Below are 12407 nucleotides of genomic sequence, written 5' to 3'. Positions count from 1 at the left end.
CTTGGCAAGGAACGCAAAGAATAACAGGAAGGGATTCTATAGATACATTGTTCAGAAAAGAAAGGACAAGGAGAGTGTACCCCCTCTGATGGATGAGAAAGGAGATCTGTTAACGACAGACATGGAGAAGGCTGAGGTACTCAACAGCTTCTTTGCCTCAGTCTTCACTGACAGTCAGGCATCCTTGAACCCATAGATGGAGGCTGGGAGAGCAAAGTCCCTCCAACTGTAAGTGAAGAGCAGGTTCAAGACCACCTGATGAAACTTAACAGGAACAGATCTATGGGGCCTGATGACATGCATCCCAGGGTCCTGAGGGTACTGGCTGATGTAGTTGCCGAGCCTCTCTCCATTATACTTGAAAAGTCCCGGCAGTCAGGTGAAGTCCCTGGTAACTGGAAGAAGGGAAACCACTCCCTTTTTAAAAAGGGTAGAAAAGAGAACCCAGGGAACTACAGACCAGTGAGCCTCACCTCTGTGCCTGGCAAGATCATGGAGAAGATCCTCCTGGAAGCAATGTCTAAGCACATGCAAGACAAAGAGGTGATTCAAAACAGGCAGCACAGCTTCACCAAGAGTAAATCGTGCCTGACCAATCTGGTGGCCTTCTATGATGGAGTGACTGCATCAGTTGACAAAGGAAGACCGACCAATGTCATCTACCTGGACTTCTGTAAGGTCTTTGACATGATCCCACATGACATCCTGGTTTTCATATTGGAGAGATATGGATTTGATGGGTGGACCATTCAGTGGATAAGGAGTTGTACCTGTATATATACCTGTACCTGTATGCTAGTACAGAATATTCAATTCTAAATTAAAAACCATGAATTGATGTAAAAACATATTTTGCAGGTATAAAGTCTGTGAGTAAAAATTTCTACAATATCGGAAATATAGTTTTTATATCATAGTTTACATGTCCTTTTCTTTGGACTTATTTTCATATCACAATTTGTGAAATGACAGAAAAAAAAAAATTTAAATACCCACAACTATGGAAGAAATTATGTTGCAATAAAAATATAAATAGCTTGAGTTCACATGTCATTTACTGCAATCATGCTAGTAAACATTTAGAAAAATACATTGTTTTAAAATTGCAAGATAATTTGCTTTCAGGATCAGGAATTCAGGATTTTTGGACAATCAGGCTTCAGCAAACCTCATGAAAAATAAGCCTGAGATTTATTTCTGTTGCCCAACAGCCCCTTCCTCTGACCCTCACAAAGGTCAGTAGTGCTCACTAATGCTAGAACAAGAAATTTAGTAACAAAAAATTGATATATATTAACATATCAATATATATTTAATTTATAGTAACTGCAACAAAAAGTTTAACTAACAGAAATTGAAAGACTTTATGAATCTTGACTTGGCAGTCAGCAGCCATTCAATTGGTCTTATAGAAGCTACACAAAAACATAATGATTGTTATCTACATTGTATTAAACAATTATCAGCTTTTATCATTTAAAAAAAAATCTACTGTGAAATCTCTGACTAGATGGAGAATTCAGCTGCCAAGATCTTGATAGAAACAGTCTATATGAATCAAGTAGCATGGTTCTGATTACCCCAGAATATGACCTACTCCCAGCAGAAAGCAATTTGATGCTCTATTGCACATAGAGCAGTATATGTGAGCACTAAATAAATAAATAAATAAATAAAAAGATAAATTAGTGACAGGTACGTCTGAATAGGACTGCTTCTTTGACACTTATCTGTAACCAGACAAGCTTGTTTCACCTCAGTGTAAAAGATAAAGACACATGGCAGGTTGCCTCTGCAAGTTCTCATCAGCCAAACAACCTCCACTGTCCATTAGTGAAAAGTCTCTCTGCTATTTAAGGAAATGTGACAGCAATGGAGGTGAAGTGAAAACTATCTGATAGCAAGAAATTCATCAGCACTTTACTAAGCTTTTTGCCTTCTGTAACTTTCATCATCCTTTTTCTCTTTTCGCTACTTTTTTACTTTATTTTATTCTTTATTTTTTATTTTCTGACAGCCCAAATGCCCTAGGGTTGTAGCCATGGCAAAGGTCAAGAACATAACATCAGGTCTATAAAATGAGGTTTTTACAGAGGGAGAAGCTGCTACACACAAAGTTTATTCAGCATTAGACAATGAGACGAGAGCCTGTATCTCAGCAAATTTATCTTAATAGATGCCACTGTTTTTGAAAGCATATTTATAATATTAAAATTATTAAGAAGTCTTACAGACAACCCAAAACCCAATAAAACTGAGAAATAGTCAAATATCTAATGTAAGTATTAGAAAGTTTCATTTCTTTTGGGAAACATTGCAAATACACCTAACTAATATGTAGCATGTCTTTTAAAACATCCATGTATTTCACAAACTATTAATTTAAATTATTCATAAACTAATATATGTCCTTATATATCAGGCAGGCTCACTGCTGATACAAATGTGTGCTTTCCTAAAGGCTCAATCACTTTACTATGATGGACAATAAAAAATAAACAGAAAATGCACCATCTTCTTGCTTCTTTAAATAAGTCAGGGATTTCAGTGCTACAAATGTCAACTTGAAAGACCAGACTTTTGCTTACATTCAGTCAACATTGAAAATTTATGGCTTTAATTCTTCACAATCACTGGTAGAAATAAAGTAAAGCTGAATTACCTTTCACAATGTCCAGTAGCACTCTTATCAAGTCATAGCACAGGTTTAGTGTTTGATTAGAAAATTCACCATGTAAATCCCTATTAAAACAAAGCAGACAAAGACAGAACCTTAGCTTCCTAGTCTGAGAAAACGTTAATCTTCATGCACATGCATTTTCAATGTGAGCAAAATATAAAATATTTTAAAAGTATGCATTAGCTTCTGTATACACATCCACTCACATCTGATTTGGTCTATCTATTGTCAGCATCTCTCTACGGTGATGTGTGCATCATATAAAAAGATCCTCTAAAGCAAGTCACCCATTAAACATTATTAGGCTCAAACATTAATGGTTTTATGTATATTTTGTGTTATCTGGATTCTATATTAACATACATGATTCAGGTGATGCAGTCCATGCTAAATATTCTGTACTTTGAAACCACTTGTACACACCTGATTTTTCAATCTAGTCCTCACTTTTATGAATATAGTGTTTTGGTTTTTTTTCCCAATATATTGCTTGATGAGGAAATAACGTCTTGCTTAGAGAGAGAGGTGTCTATTTTCTTCTGGTTTTCATTTTTAGATTTTACACGTATTCAAGACAGAACTGTATGTTTAAAGTGGTCTACTTGAATAAAATATCACACAATCATAGAATCATTAGTGTTGGAAAAGACCTTCAAGATCATCTGGTCCATCCATCCCCACTACCACTGATATCACCCACTATTCCATGTCCCTGGGCACCTCCCTGGGTACCCCATTCCAATGCCTAACCACTATTTCTGAGGAGAAGTTTATCCTAATTTCCAACCTAAACCTCCCCGGTGAAACTTGAGGCCATTCCCTCTTGTCCTATCACTAGTTTTCTGTGAGACGAGGCTCCAGCTCTGCACAACTTCCTTTCAGGCAGTTGTAGAAAGCAATAAGGTATCCCCTGAGCCTCCTCTTCTCCAGACTCAACAACCCCAGTTCCCTCAGCTGCTCCTCATAGTACTTGTGCTCCAGACCCTTCACCAGCTTTGTATCCCTTCTCTGGACACACTCCAGGGCCTCAATGTCTATCTTATAGTGAGGGACCCAAAACTGAACACAGTACTCAAGGTGTGGCCTCACCAGAGCAAAGTACAGGGGGACGATCACCTCCCTGGTCCTTCTGGCTACACTATTCCTGACACAAGCCAGGATGCCATTGGCCTTCTTGGCCACCTGGGCACACTGCCGGCTCATGTTCAGGAGAGCGTCGACCAACACCCCCTGATCCTTTTCTTCTGCACAGCTTTCCAGCCACTTTGCCCGAAACCTGTAGTGTTGCATAGGGTTGTTGTGACCAAAGTGCAGGATCTGGCACTTGATTTTATTGAACTTCATCCCACTGGCCTCAACCCATTGATCCAACCTGTCCAGGTCCCTCTGCAGGGTCTTCCTACCCTCCGGCAGATCTGTTCTGTCACTGTTAGGACTGGTAGTTAAGGAAAGTGTCAAGGAAATTTGCCACCATTCCTTCTATCTTTACAGTGTTATTATATTCTACATTAAGAAGATAATTATGATAATAGTAGAAAATGATGCATAAACATTTCTTTAAATTTGAAATATTATCTTAAACCGTTTTAGACAAAATAATTTTGCAGAGAGAAATTGAATTAATTTATCTCAGAATTAATTTACATGCATTGACTTGACATTTCAGCTCTGCAGAGAGGAACCTGGGGGTCGTGGTGGACAAGTTAACCATGAGCCAGCATTGTGCCCATGTGGCCAAGAAGGCCAATGGGATCCTAGCCTGCATGAGGAGGAGTGTGGACAGCAGATCGAGAGAAGTGATACCTCCCTCTCTACTCAGTTTAGGCCACACCTGGAATATTGTGTGCAGTTCTGGGCTCCCCAGTACAAGAGGGATGTAGAACTTCTAGAGAGGGTCCAGTGTAAAGCCACGAAGATGATTAAGGGATTGAAGCATTTGTCTTATGAGGAAAGACTAAGTGATCTGGGCTTGTTTAGCTTAGAGAAGAGGAGATTGAGAGGGGATGTTATCAACCTCTATAAATACTTAAGGGGCCAATGTAAAGAGGATGGGGCCAAACTCTTCTCAGTGGTGGCCAGTGATAGGAAAACGGTTAATGGTTATTAATTGAACCACAAGAGGTTTCATCGCCATATGAGGAAGAACTTCTTTACAGTACAGGTGACAGAGCACTGGAACAGGCTTCCCAGAGAGGTTGTAGAATCTCCTTCTTTGGAGTTATTCAAAACCCACCTGGATGCGATCCTGTGTAACATGCTCTAGGTGACCCTGCTTGAGTAGGGGGGTTGGACTAGATGATCTCTGAAGGTCTCTTCCAACCTCAATTTTGTGATTCTGTGATTTTGACTGGATTATTTGCCAAATCATTTTAAATTAATTACCTTAATTATATATATATATATATATATACACACTACAAATTTTATACAATCTAAATGGAACTTTTGGAAAATCAAAGGGAGATAGGAAATAATTTAACCAGACCAACAATCACTGTTAACAATTGCTGAAATATTGCGTATCAACAAATCAAGGGCATGAGACTCTACAATCACCGTGTGAATTGATTAGGCCTATCTGTTTGTAAAAGTCCTCTTTCTTCACATGAAACTGAGCCTACTTAAGAAAGCTATAATTGAATAAAATACTTTTTGAATGTATAGTTCGAAGTTTTAGAAATGTGCTTCAGACATTTCAATATTCTAAATCTAAAACATTCATCTGCAGAAGAATAGGCTCAGGGGAGACCTTATTGCTCTCTACAACTACCTGAAAGGAAGGTGTGGGGAGCTGGGGGTCATCCTCTTTTCACAAGTAATTAGAAACAGAACTAGAGGGAATGGCCTAAAGTTGTGCCAGGGGAGGTTTAGGTTAGAAATTTGGAGACATTTCTTCTCAGAAAGAGTAGTCAGGCTTTGGAACGGGTTGCCCAGGGAAGTGGTTGTGTCCCTGGGGGTGTTCAAGGAAAGGTTAGACCTGGTGCTTAGGGACATGGTTTAGTGGGTGACATTGGTAGTAGGGTGATGGTTGGACCAGATGGTCTTGGAGGTCTTTTCCAACTTTAAATATTCTATGAAAACTTACCTACTCTTAAGCTTCACAAATATATTATGACAGTGCACATTTTTTGTTGAGAGTAATTTGTAATTTGAGTAATTTTGTTGAGACTAAAATATGTTTAAAGAAAAGTAGATTATGAATTTATACACTTGTGTTTGGGTATATGTGTTCACATACAGACATACACATATACGTTAAAAAGAATATACTTCTCCAAATTTGTCAAATAACACCTTTTCCCATTATGTAGACAAGATCCATTGTACTATGCTAAGACATATTTTGGGAGTATTTGACACTAACAAAAGTAGGAATTTTTCCTTCAAAAGTTAATTATTATATATTTATCTGTATCTATGCCAAGCTTTAGGTCTATTTAGCTTTCTACATGTATGTTAATATACATAAATGGAAAGGTACATACATAATTAGTATCAACAAGAGATGCAGTGCTATCCCTGTAAATGAACCATTAGTATGGCTCAGTTTTGCACACAGCTTCCTCGTCTGTACTACGCACACAGTTATCCCAGCAAGTAGGTGTTTTGCTCATAGGAAGAAGCATAAAAACAGGAACATACTGGAAGTATTCTATTTACCTTGTAAGTATGTACAAATTTCTCATGTTAAAGAAGTAAACACTGCTTAAATTTATTAAGTTTTAATTTGGCATTCTTGGGTGCCATCACACACACACACACACACACACACACACACAAAAAAAAAAAGTGTTTCAAACTCCATAAGTAGTCAAACTTCTGAGCATTGATTTTACATGCTTTGGAGATGTCAAATGTTAATCTCATCGAGCCCCACTACTTGCTAACATAGACCGATCTAATATTTTAAATGACCAATAGGGAATAAACAGCATGCAATAACACTGCCAGAAATCTTTACTTACAAGGATTTGAATATTTTAATTTAAATCTTGGGTCAACAGAAGATAAGAAAACAGTGGTTGATGGTTGCATAACCAAGACACTTTTTTGAAAATTACTCAGTAAAATGGGAACAATAACAAGCAAAGAGCTGAGAAGCAAATAAGGTTTGCACTTAGAAAAAGAATGTGATGGAAAAGAACAGGAATAAGTGAGGGCAGCAGCCAAAGGACCTGGTCCCACCATTGTGCTCAATGAAGGTTTGGAGGAAAAATAAATTATGTATTTAAAGAAAGCAGTGAGACTGATCCACTGATGAGTCTTCAGAAGAAAAAAAGTAAGTACAGTAAATAGTAGTAGCAGAATAAGATATTTATAGGAATGAGAGCAGTTTTAAAGAAAGTACATCTTGATAAATGATATCTAAGTAGTACAGAGCAAAGAAACAAGTGTTGTATAATTATTTAAGGTTTCTATAAGAATTACATATAGAGTAACCAGATTTAATCAGAGATAAATATAATGCATAACATATTAAATAGAAGTTACTCATGTCACCAGAATAATTAGAAAATAATTAGAAAATAATTAGAAAAAAAAATCATATTAATCAAAAGGAAGAAGTTCCATTTTGTTGCAAAGATGATTTCATACAAAGAATTAAATAAATCACTTAACTGGCAAGTTGATAAACTGCAAAAATACTTAAAAAACAGAATATAATCTACTGTTATTGGACAAATGCACTCAGATATTAAAAAATAGCTATAGCATTTTACATGTAAGTATTTTATTTTTTTCATTTGTAGATAATTTGACACTTTTCAGTTTTAGTCCTACGACTTAGCTTATTTATATCTCAAAGTAGACCAATGAAAGTCTTTGAACAGGTGATGCACAGCTTTAGCTAATACTTCGCGACAAATGTTTTCCTAGTTTGCAGCTCATCAAAAAGAGATATGCAGCCGTGGTCATTGGCTGAAAAATCAACTTCTCAGTTAACTGGCTCAAGACTGAATGTGCAATTGATTTATAGCAACAAGACTCTCTGTTTCACTTTAGACCTTCATAGGAAAAGACGAATGCTGAGAAACATGAACTGGAACTTTTCCAATTAAATTCAATGTGCTTATAGCACACACACAGTTTTGAGTGATGAAAACCCATATTAGAATAAATTCTCAGAAGCCATGTCATTGCTGAATGGCTCTTGCAGCAAATTGGGTTCCCTCCATTCAAGTGTGTATGAAATGAGGGCCCTCTGAACCTCTCATTCTCAAATTTAACCTGATATAAAGGTAAAAATTCCAGGTACCAGAAAATTTCATAATTAAAAGTTAACACACTCTGCTAGCCTTTTAAAAACTAATTACATTTTCATAATAGGAGCACAAGCTGCCATTAGCACTGTCTACTGTGAGACAATTTTTCTGACAAGACAACAAGAACCCACACCTATGTTGTCAGCCCAGGACAAAAAGTTAAAGGGAAACAATGCAAGGACAAGTAATGTCTAACTACAAGTACATGATAATGTCAGCACAAAAGAAATAAGCAAGGATGTTCTAGAGTAACCTATGCTTAATTAGCATGATAAAATACACACCCCTGGGTGGAGATCTAACACAATAATCAGCAACCACCTTAGGTTAATAAGCTAGCACCTAGCTTGCACTTGCATGTTACTAACTTATATAGCCAAAAATAAGCAATGAGTACTTCTATGATAGCTTCTTAAAATGTATAAAATGCCTGGCACCCAATGCTGGGTGGGCTTGCTTTGTGAATTATTGCCTGGCACCCAGTTCTGCACAGACTTTAAAAAAGGTTATTCAGTGGACCTTGACTCAGGGTGCTTATTGGCTCTAGAGCACCAGGCATGAACCCAACATTTGTTAAGCAGAAACACCTATACCTGGCTCCTCCAGCTTCTGCTACTCAGTTGTACAGGTTGCTTTAGCACATTACTATAGCCTAACATTGAACAATGAGCCATAGTTCTTCAAAAACATGTCTATAACACTGGATATGCAAAATGTAAGCACATGAAATTCCCATGTATATCAACATTTCAGTAAAAACAAACATAACGTGCATGTAGGCATTCAGAGAACCATGTAACATTTTTTTATCTAAACTATATCCAATACAGTCTTCTTCTCCAATACTTATGTGGTGGGTTGACCTTGTCTGGCTGCCAGATGCCCACCCAGCCATTCTCTCCCTTCCCGTCTTCAACGGGACAGGGAATGGAAGGAAAATAAAATGGAAAAACTCCTGAAGCGGATGTAAAGACAGGGAGATCACTTAGCAATCTTTCTCATTGTCTACTGAATAAATTTGAGGAAAATTAATTAGTTTTATTGCTCATTACAAATAGAATAGGGTGTTGAGAAACAAAGACAAAATCTGAAAAACCTTCCTCCCACAGCCTCCTTTTTCCAAAGCTGAGTCTCACTCCTTCATTCGCTACTCTACTTCCCCATGACAAGTGGCGCACAGGGAAAGGGAACAGGGATTATGGTCACTCAGCAACAGTTCCCTCTGCCATTCCTTCCTCTTTTCCCTGCTCTGGTATGGGATCATCCATGGGCTGCAGTGTTATCTGTGGCCCAATATCACTTGCTCCATTGTGGTCCTCTCCAACGGGCTGCAGGGGAATCTGCTCCAGTACCTGTAACATCTCTTTCCCAGCCTTCTTTTCCTACCTTGGTGTCCACAGGGCTGTTTTCCACACAATTTTTCCTCACTGCTGCCTTGTATTTTTCCCTTTCCTAAATCCACTTTCCCTGAAGTACCACCACCTAGGCTGCTGGGCCCATCCGTGCCCTGCAGTGGGGCTGTCGGAGCCGGCTGGAACCAGCAGTGTCCAGCATGGGGGAGCCCTGCAGCCTCCTGACATCACAGGGGCACCTGCACCCAATGCAAAGGCTTCTACAATCATGTAGACCTGACATAAAATACTGTCCTTTTTCATACTCGTATCACCACATATAGTTCATGGAGGAAAAATGTATTTATTCAAGTGGAAATCAAATTCAGATTTAAGAAATTTGCATTATTTTCCTAGATAAGCTAAATGTAATTAGTCGAGGTCGGCCGCCTCGGAGCCGCTGCAGCCGCAGCGCCTGATCACACGTTACAAGGGGATCTTGGGCCCTTGCTTCGCCAAGAGAGGCCCGGGACAGCAGCGCGACGAGGCCGCACCTGCCAGCTGTCGCGAGAGAGGCTGACAGGGAGTGGGAGATGTCAGGGCAGTGGCGACTGCGCCCACTCCCTCCGCAACCAGGGAGGGGTGCCGTGAGAACCACCCTCAGCGTGCTGCAGTGGTGGGTGTGGGAGCCCATGCGGCGGGGCACAGGGATTCTGTCCCTCCTCCCTTTCGAGTCCATCCTATCTACTGACAGTCTCTGTGACTGCAGTTTTTACCATGATCTCCACCAGGCAGAGAGCTTGCCCCAGAAAGGCTGTGGCGACCCAAACGGAGGGTCTATCCAGAACCGTGGCTATACAGGTCTCTGGCTGCAGGGAGTGCCTGAGCCTGCTACTGCCGAAGGAGAGCGGCAAGTATTCAAACAAACAAACAACAACAACAAAGCTGAAGTCACTGTAAACAAAATTCTGTTTTCAAAATAATCTCTTCCAATTTAAAATCAAAATTTTACTGGATGTGATTGAAATTCTCCCTTCATATTACCCTAACTCCATATTCGCCCCTCATCTCCCTTCATATTACCAATCTAATTTCTATCAGCTTCAGTTAAATTGTTATGGTTACCACCAGTATGAATGCAAGGAGAAATAGACTCGTCACAGCCTAAGGACAAACCTTTCACATATCTCACATTAGTGCCACAATTAATTATTCTTCAGTATATTTCCCCCCACCCTCACCGCCCCCCCCCCCCAAAAAAAAAAAAAGTCGAAAGAAAGAAAAAAAGGCACAACAAAATTCCTGCATACTTCATTGTCAGTTCAGTGGAGGGAAAATATGTAAAACTGAGAAGTTACATCTTAATTTCCTGCTCAATAACTTTGCAGCAGAAAAGCATTCTCCAATTTGTGTAGCAGTGTCATTACAAGTAAGAAAGGCGGTTTTTGTAAAGAAAAAGCATAATCAGTAATATTTAAATATGATGATTTTATGCTTCAATACTGAAAGCATGACTAATTGTAATACATGCAATATAAAATGATTAATGAAAACTTAAAATCAACTAGGGAAATATTATTTAGATCAAAAATAAGACTTGCAGAATAAATCATAATTAAATTTGCAATAAAAAAAAGATAAAGGGAGGTGAATTTTCAGGTTATAAAATGTTTTTTTAACATGTCTGATATGATGATATTAAAAATACCAAAAGACACAGAATTATCTAAAGAACGTACTTCTGTAGTGAAACTTTGACCTTATTTGAAGAAGCTTTAATATAGTTTGGGGGAAAAAATGAAGATGAAAGAGTAATAAAATACAGGTTCTAGCAGTTTGTTAGAAGAAGAGCAATATTTTATAATTGTCAAATCTTTATATTTGTGGCAATAGCATCAATCGTAAGGATTCAATCTGATATTTTTGCAAATGCATAGTTATTTCTATCACAGCTATTTTACATTTTCTGTTAACTAATAAAGATTTCTTTCAGATTAGTGATGTAGGTAACACATAACAATATATAAACCAAGATAAAATCTCAGAATGATGAATCTATGGTATTGCAGGAAGCCATACAATATTCTACTTAACAGAACATTATTTCATACCAAGAAGGAAGATCTTTAGTTTTCCTTTAAAAACAGAAATTTCCTTTCAAAACATAATTTTAGTACTCAAAATCATAAGGCAAAACAAAACACAACATAATATATGTCTAGGATTGAAAGGAAGGAAGCTAGACTTTGTATAGTTGGAAGAATATCCAAAACATTCATAGATTCATAGAATGATTTGTGTTGGAAGGGGCCTTAAAGATCATCTAATTCCAACACCCTTGTCATGGGCAGAGACACCTTGCACTAGACCAGGATGTTCAAAGCCCCATCCAACCTGGCCTTGCCCCATCCAACCTGGCCTTAAACACTTCCAGGGGTGGGGCAACCTGTTCCAGTGCCTCACCACCCTCTGAGTAAAGCACTTCTTCCTAATGTCTAATCTAAATCTACCCTTTTTTAGTTTAAAGCCATTTCCCCTTGTCTTATCACTACACCCCCTGACAGAGTCCCTCTCCATCTTTTTTTGTAGGCACCCTTTAGGTACTGGAAGGCCACTGTAAGATCTCCCTAGAGCCTTCTTTTCTCCATGCTGAATAACCCCAATTCCCTCAGCCTGTCAGGTGCTCCAGCTCTTTGAACATCTTTATGGCCCTCCTTTGGACTTGTTCTAATATGTCCATGTCCTTCTTGTACTGGGGGCCCCAGAGCTGAACGCAGTACTCCAGGCGGGGTCTCACAAGAGCAGAGTAGAGAGGGAGAATCACCTCCCTCAACCTGCTGACCACACTTCTTTTGATGCAGCCCAGGATACAGAGTACTTATCTGTGGAAAAAAAAAAAAAAGCCAATGGACTGGATTTTTTTTTCCATTTATTTATATGGGCAAATAACATGAACACCATGTTGAATAATTTTGTTATTTGTTGAAAATGAACCTGCATGAATTAATAATCAATGGATGAATGCCACGTGTTACTGTCAGTGATTGGTGAACATGCTTGTTATGATAATTTCCCTATCCATCTGAAAAAGGGAGTTATCTTATGAAATTTCAAAGGTTGGATGTGTGCTTG

At 38.5% G+C, this 12407-nt stretch overlaps 1 protein-coding gene across 9 annotated transcripts in view; it reads right to left on the bottom strand.

Annotated features, from left to right (window-relative positions):
- Nucleotides 1-12407, bottom strand: part of MGAT4C (MGAT4 family member C) — a 427868-nt gene that overhangs the window by 227822 nt on the left and 187639 nt on the right. For 8 of the 9 annotated variants that reach the window (XM_083820113.1, XM_083820112.1, XM_083820114.1 and 5 more), the window contains one exon: nucleotides 2663-2742. The exons of the other annotated variant lie outside the window; for it this stretch is intronic. The gene's annotated coding sequence lies outside the window, so the exon portion shown is untranslated. The remainder of the gene's footprint in view (nucleotides 1-2662; nucleotides 2743-12407) is intronic. 9 annotated transcript variants of the gene reach the window in all.

This window comes from Anser anser (genome assembly GCF_964211835.1).
Source record: "Anser anser genome assembly, chromosome: 1".
Classification (NCBI taxonomy): Eukaryota; Metazoa; Chordata; class Aves; order Anseriformes; family Anatidae; genus Anser; species Anser anser.
This window is presented reverse-complemented; position numbering and strand designations above follow the sequence as displayed.